We start from the raw sequence: 7,500 nt of genomic DNA on the forward strand, positions 1-7,500 counted from the left end.
CGGAACAGCGATAGCAAACCAAACAAACTATATGTCACCAAGAGAATTAAGGGGAAGAGCAGCTCCGCTGAACTCGAATCCTCCCAATGCGGAAGCCAAAATCATAGACGAGAAGTCAAATCTGAAGGATATGGCCTGGTATGAACGGCTAAATACTACGTAACAACAACATCTCGAGCAAAAGTACTACTAGTGATTTGCGAGATTCTTCTGATTAATTCATTTGTATTACTTTATTCTTCATTCCATATAAGGCTCATTAATGCCGTCAAGTTATTATAATCATTCACTTTGTTCACTGTTCATTTATCTATCATCCATTAATGCTATTTTCTTCAAAGTTCATTATCAATGATCTATTCTTTTCTTAACTGTATTATGTTATATTCTTTTCTTATTTATATACAAACTAATTCATTAAAGTCACTTATTGCCAGTCATTATTCATCTTTCATTATACGCTATTTATTATGTTAATTATCACTGTTAATCAAGAATTGTATACCACTAATGATTATTATTTAGTAATTATAAAATCATTTATGTTAAAATGGAATAATACGTAAACTCGATATTTATCACTTACTTTTATTTATTTCCTTCACCAAAAAAATTAAACAAAACATAAGACAGACGAAACACACACACAAATAGACAAAATAAACAAGGAATCCAGCCTATGCGATATATTACTAAAAATGTAATATATCCCCCTAATCCTAATAAAATAAAAATAGAGTACAAACCCAAAAACAAAACGGCAAAATAAAAAGCAACGGCAGAGAGGTCTAGCCCAGGCCTATGGCGGTGGAGGAGTGGCCGAGGCAAACCTCCCAAGGAACTCGAGTAGGCCTCAAGACGGTAGGGGGGGGAGGAGAAGACGAGTAAACCAACAGGGTTGTCAGCCAATTCTAGGGCATCTTAGCTCGTTCATTATATCTTTTTAAATAAATAAGATTTAATTTACTAATTTAGATGGGTTCATGTAATACCTCCCCCTCCAAAAAAAAAACTTTTTACCAGATGGGAAAAAGTTTGACAAGTAATCAATGAAATATTTATATCAAAAGCTATCTCAATTGTAATTACTATGAAAATAAATATACAGCTGATATTTTTGATGTCCAGAACACACCACCTTCGATCAGGAGAGAGCATCCGCACCAATATTGTGTATCTAAGAGGCAAGGTCTTATCTTGAAATGTCTGCAGTATTCGTATACATCTGAACACACTAATGTTTCTGAACTTCGTTTACTATAAAAGTTAACGGGTTATGATCCGTGAATTTCGACGGGATGAACAGAGCTTGTTGAATAAACACTAAACTATTCCAATTGCTAATACCACCACTACGGCCTCCCTTTCGACGGTGGCGTAAGCCTTATTAAGACGTAACAAAATAACACCGTGTGAACTTCACTATTCGTCTTTCTGTAATTCGTTCGCCCATGATCACATGCGCGTGCCTTCCTGACGTAGTCACTGCTGCCCGCCATCCTACGGAGCGAAAACGTCTTGTCCATGCAGCTGGCCTGGCCCTCCTGCAGTCAACGCGTGGATGAAGGCCACTACTCTAAAGAACCAGGACTACAACAGAGGCAAAGGGACCCAAGCAAGGACAGATGGACCCCTGCTTCCTCCGGCGCCGAACCTCAACTTGCAAAGACGCCCCATTCATCACATCAAGGGGGCACGGAAACTGAAACACTGGCTGAATATCCCTGGTCTCAGCATTATGATCCAGCAGTGGACAGAGACGAGCTACTTCACTGAATGGCTCTTCATACTCCTACAGAAGAAAATCTGTGTGTGCTGCTTGGGGAGCAGAAAGGTTTATTAGTTTATCTGGGTTAACCGAAATTACTGAATTCGTGAGATGGGGCTCCACAAAAATATTTTCATCATTTTCCTTGCTGGTGTTAGAAAGTACAATCACTGAAACATCACTTACGTTTCCCGTATTTTCCTTTAAATAGTACTTTTTCGGGAGGTTCACATACACATGACGTTTTTTCTTACGTCTCTTAGGGATTTCAATTGCACACCTAACATCACTAGATCGTTCTAGAACATTAAATAGTCTCCCATACCGAGACTGGAGAGGCTGGTTATGAAGAGTTAACAAAGCCAATACTAAATTATTATATAATCTTACCTCAGCATCATTTACTTTATCATAATGTTCTTTCATTTTAGTCTGAACTTTACCCAAAAGATTACGAGCTAGTGAAATAGTAAATCTGTAATATATGCTCAAATTCATTCCCATATGTATCTAAGGGATTTCCCTCTCCATTTAACCAATACTCTTCCAATAATTTTAGTGGTCCACGTACTTCACGGCCGTAGATTAATTCAAATGGGGAATAAAGGCTCTCCTGAACATTGTTCTTTACTGAAAATAATACCAAATATATTCCTTCATCCCACTCAGAACCAGTCTTTAAACAGAAGTCTTCAATCATAGTCTTTAAAATATGAAAACTTTCAACTACCCTTTGACTTTGAGGATTGTATACGGTGGACCTGAATTGCTGTATACCCAAGGACTTCATAACGTTTTCATATAATATGGAGGTAAAATTTAATCCTTGATCTGACTGTGCTATGGTAGGCAAACCCACTTGTGTAAAAAAAAACTTCATCAAGGCCTTCGCAACATTCTTACTCATTTCGTCTGCAGATATATCAGAGGGCTTATATTTACGAACACCTGACTGAATAGAAAAGCAAGTACGGAAATTTTCTAGATCATTTATGTCAGTTAGCTTATCATTAAATGCTGCAAATCAGGACCTTTACGTTCATCTCTAATGATCTGTCCCTTAGTAACTGGAGTGTCTTTAAAAATCTTTATATCGGAATCAGATTCAGACTTACTTAAAACTTTAGCAGATGAATTAAAGAAATCTGCTAGTGTGAATTCTTCAGTAAATATATCAGAAGGGCTCTCATAAGGTGATGCAGTACCGGAGGTATGCGCCTTGCTAGGAGGGGAGGACCTACGACTTGCACTGCAGATGGCAGCACATGCAGGAGAGAGATCGGGATACTCCCTTTCTAAATCTACTGTGGTGTTCTCTTCAGTGGGACAAAGGGAAACCACAGAGCAAGGCCATACCTTCTCACCCACGAGATCATTGCCCATGAGAAGCGAAATGCCATCACTTGGAATATTATCAACGGCACCTAACCTTACGTAACCCGTTATCAGATCAGATTTAAGATAAACTGTACAAATGGGTATGCTCTTTGACCCTATCAGTCCATTGATAATTACCATTTCTCCAGTATAACAGTCAGGGTTAGGAGCCGCCTCCGTGAGCACCAATGATATATCTGCAGCTGAGTCCCGTAGAATAGTGACTGGGGAAGACGACTTGTACAATTCATCGGCACAAATAAATCCTGTGGAACAAAATGGTCTAAATGAAGGTGTCACATTCAAAGATTCAGTCATGGAAAAAGGGGAAAGGCCAAGATTAGGTTTATCACCAGAATATTTAGATTCAATCTTTGTTACATCATTAACAATGACGTGAAAAATAGGTTTGCCTTTGTCAAATGAACGCTTATTAGCCAATTTAAAACAGTCATTTATGACATGACCATGTTTCTTACAATAATGGCAAAAAGACAAATTCTCACCGCGAGAAACAACCTTCCTACTCTCATCACCACCTGTTTCTAACTTTGTAAAACAGTCCTGTGGGTATCTGGCAGTCCAGTCCTCTTGGAACTATACTCCATCCTCTTACCATTATGCTGGATAGACTGGAATGAAGGCTCATTAGATCTGCAAGAGTAGTTGGGATTAGTGAGAGCGAAATGATCGGCGGCATTGCCGACCTCGGCTAATGTGCGCAGACCACGCTCGTCAATGTGAGAGCGAACTTTTACAGGCATACATTTCTTAACTTCCTCAAGTACAAAGAGCTCGAGTAATTTATCGTACTCGAGTGCATCAAGTTCACTCTCGACCCATTTTTTACACAATAGTTGCTTTTGGCGGATAAACTCAACAAAGGTTTGTTTACTATCTTTACGATAATTTCGAAAATCTTGTCTGTAAGCCTCTGGTACCCTTTTATAAACATTTAAAACAGCCTGGTTTACTACATAATAACATTGTGACAGTTCCAAATCCAGAGCTGAGAAAACCTCTTGAGCTCTGCCAACAAATGCACTGTGTACAAGCAATACCCACTTATCTTCGGGCCAACCATACAAGGCAACAACTCGCTCAAAATGAATAAAAAAGTGCTCTGGCTCTGTCTCATTGAATTTAGGGACTAATTTAATGGCATCCTCTACACGAAAATGAGGATGATGTTCCCGATCAGGTCTCTGCATGAGATGCATCCGCTCATTCTCTGCCTTAAACATTTCTAAATCTATCTTACGGCTCTCCAGGTCATACTGGCGGGCCATCGTGACATCCCGAGGACACAAGGGCTCTAAATCCTCCACACTTAACACCTTGTGTTCTAATAAATACTCGGTCACTAATGTACGAATTTCATCCTTCCGTAAGGATGACCGAAAAGGGATGCAATAATGAGCGGCTAACTCAGTCCACTGGGCTTTAGTTAAACCGACCAGCACTTCGGCTGACGGATTTGCAACAAAATTTTCAACACTGAACACAATGAATCACCGAGAAGAATATACAGGCGAAAATAAGCTAGCTAGCTAGATAGAAAAAAATATACGAAATGCGTGAACAATCGCAAAACCTGTGAATAAAATCACTATACCGTACGATTAAAGGCAAACAAAAAAAAAAAAACAGCAAAATGCCTAATATGGTCACCAAGCAAAAACAGACGTCAAATATATACAAAGACTATTGTTTACAAAACCAAAGATCACTTAAATGCACTCTGCATGCACAAGAAAGAAGCGACTCGGTGTCTTAATGATCAAAATACACGAGACCTAATGAAGTCAATTGCACGATCACAAAACAACATTCGTTCATTATATCTTTTTCAATAAATAAGATTTAATTTACTAATTTAGATGGGTTCATGTCATTTCCTCACTTAAATATAAAGAAATTTACTCTGATTTGCAGAGATTTTGCTCGTTATTGCCTCCTCAAGTTTTTTCTTGCCAGCCATTAACGGTGATACGGGAATATTTGCATCTTGCATTTCACCTCAGACCCGAAGCAGTCGCTATCACAGGATAACCTGTATAGTGAGGCCCAGCAGTCTGAGGTGCCACTTAGGTGCGCTTTAATTCTTTCTGAATTTATGAATAAAATGAAGGTTTTAATTAGAGATAAAACCAAGCTTCAGAAAAAGTTCGCTAAATGGCCAACAACTTATCGTAATCAGTTTCCAGAAATCGCTTCAGCTGCGTCATTAATGAAGCTAAGCGAACTTATCATTCAAGAAGACTTTATGGAAACAGAAATGACCCAAAGAAAACGTGGATTTTTCTTTTTTTTTTAGCAATATCCTTAATCGGAACAGCGATAGCAAACCAAACAAACTATATATGAATGGAAGTGAAATTACTGTTCCTGTTAGAATAGCAGATGAGTTTAACAACTATTTCTTTGACATTGGGAGAAATCTGCCTCAATCAGTCCCATCGCAGGATGGAGACTTTAGGGATTTTCGTGGCCCCAGAAAGGACAATCAAATGTCTCTACTCCATATCACTGACTCGGAAATAATTGGCATTGTTATTAGCTTAAAAAAATCCTCCAACCATCTTAGTTGCACTAACACATATAATAATATCCACCTTGAACCCAGGTGTTTTCCCAGATCAACTGAAAATGGGTAAAGTTTTCCCCTTGTTTTAGTCTGGAGATAGAGCTCACGTTGGGAACTTCCGACCTGTATCAGTTCTTGTTACGTTTCACAAGGTTATTGAGATCGTGTGTTACCGTCTAACTGAATTATTAACTGAGAATGATATAGTAAACAAATCTCAATATGGTTTCATTAGAAACCGATCTACTGAATCGGTTATCAATGACGTTTCAAATAATATTTTAAATGATTGAGGATAATAAATTCACATTTGGAATATTTCTTGACCTGTCAAAAGCTTCCGATGCAGTAAATCACACCATTTTACTATGTATCCGTGGTAATAATCTACCATGGATACCGTATGACTGGTTTGTTTTGAGAAGCACATATCTTCTCAAAATCACATTAGTCACGGCGTTCCCCAGGGTTCAATTCTGGGCCCTTTTCTCTCTCTCTCTCTCTCTCTCTCTCTCTCTCTCTCTCTCTCTCTCTCTCTCTCTCTCTCTCTCTCTCTCTCTCTCTCTCTCTCTCTTTTCTTTTCTTTTCTAATATATACCAATGATATAGTTAACCTCTAGATTCGTTTTCATTACATATGCAGACGATACATACACATTTTCTTCGAGCAGGTCTATACAAGAATTAATAAACGTAGCAAATGATGAATTAATCAGTATCCGAAAATGGATTTAGCTATATAATAAATATGTACACAAGACCCATTACATGATATTTCACAGGAATAAGAGAAAGCCTCCCAGACATCACTGGGAACATCTGTTATAAAACGTGAAATAAGAACTAAGTTTCTTGGTATTTATTTAGATCCACAACTGAACTGTAAATGCCATATGGGATTTTAATTTACAGCTTCAACTAATTTTGCAAGGTATTTTCTACTCTCATTTTACTTCTCTTCATCCCCGTCTGTCCACTTCCAGTAGCGTGGAATCCTTGCTGAAAGGATAAGAGGCCGGTTTTGTGTCAGTCCTGAACGGCCTTTGTACTCCGGTTGCTCTTCCCTCTCTACCCTTTTCGCTACCATACTAAGCTACATATTTTGTCCTAATTGTGAACCCATTTATAACCTTCTCATCATGATGCTTTATCTTAATTCCGTATGACCTTTTCGTACAGCCTCACCCTCTTGCATTATGTATACGCCACTAATGGCCTAACCTATCCTAACCTAACCAGAGGAAGAACATGAGGTGGTTTCTAACCTTGTTAAAGAGTGTGTCAAAACATTAGCAAATGGGTAAATTTGAGGAATTACAGGCACTGTAGTGGACAAACTTTCCTGTTTGACAAGTAAAATTTTATAAGCAGTGCCTTGTATTCCATAGTGGTTGAGCTTCGAAAGTAAGATCTGATGGTTGAGAAATTGAGGAAAATACCCAGAATAAACGAATTATCATCCATCCACTGCAGTATCTTGCTTTTCAAACACATCTTTGCTTTTACCTTGGACTTATTTCCCTGGAAACCAAACTGGGAGTCGGATATCAAGCTGTTGGTGTTACTTTTCTTTTCTTTTCTTTTTTTTTTGTCTGTTATAAATTAACTTTTCAAAAGTCTTACAGAGGGCTGGCAGGACAGATACTGGACGAGAATTGCCTAAAGCAGGTGGTCCATTCAGCTTGGTGACTGGTGCAACTTTGGCAAATTAAGTTAAGAAAAGTCTGAAAGAGAGGTACAACGCCAAGACCATTTTCCTTCCAAACGA

The sequence above is a fragment of the Penaeus vannamei genome, chromosome 1, assembly GCF_042767895.1.
Source record: "Penaeus vannamei isolate JL-2024 chromosome 1, ASM4276789v1, whole genome shotgun sequence".
Taxonomy (NCBI): domain Eukaryota; kingdom Metazoa; phylum Arthropoda; class Malacostraca; order Decapoda; family Penaeidae; genus Penaeus; species Penaeus vannamei.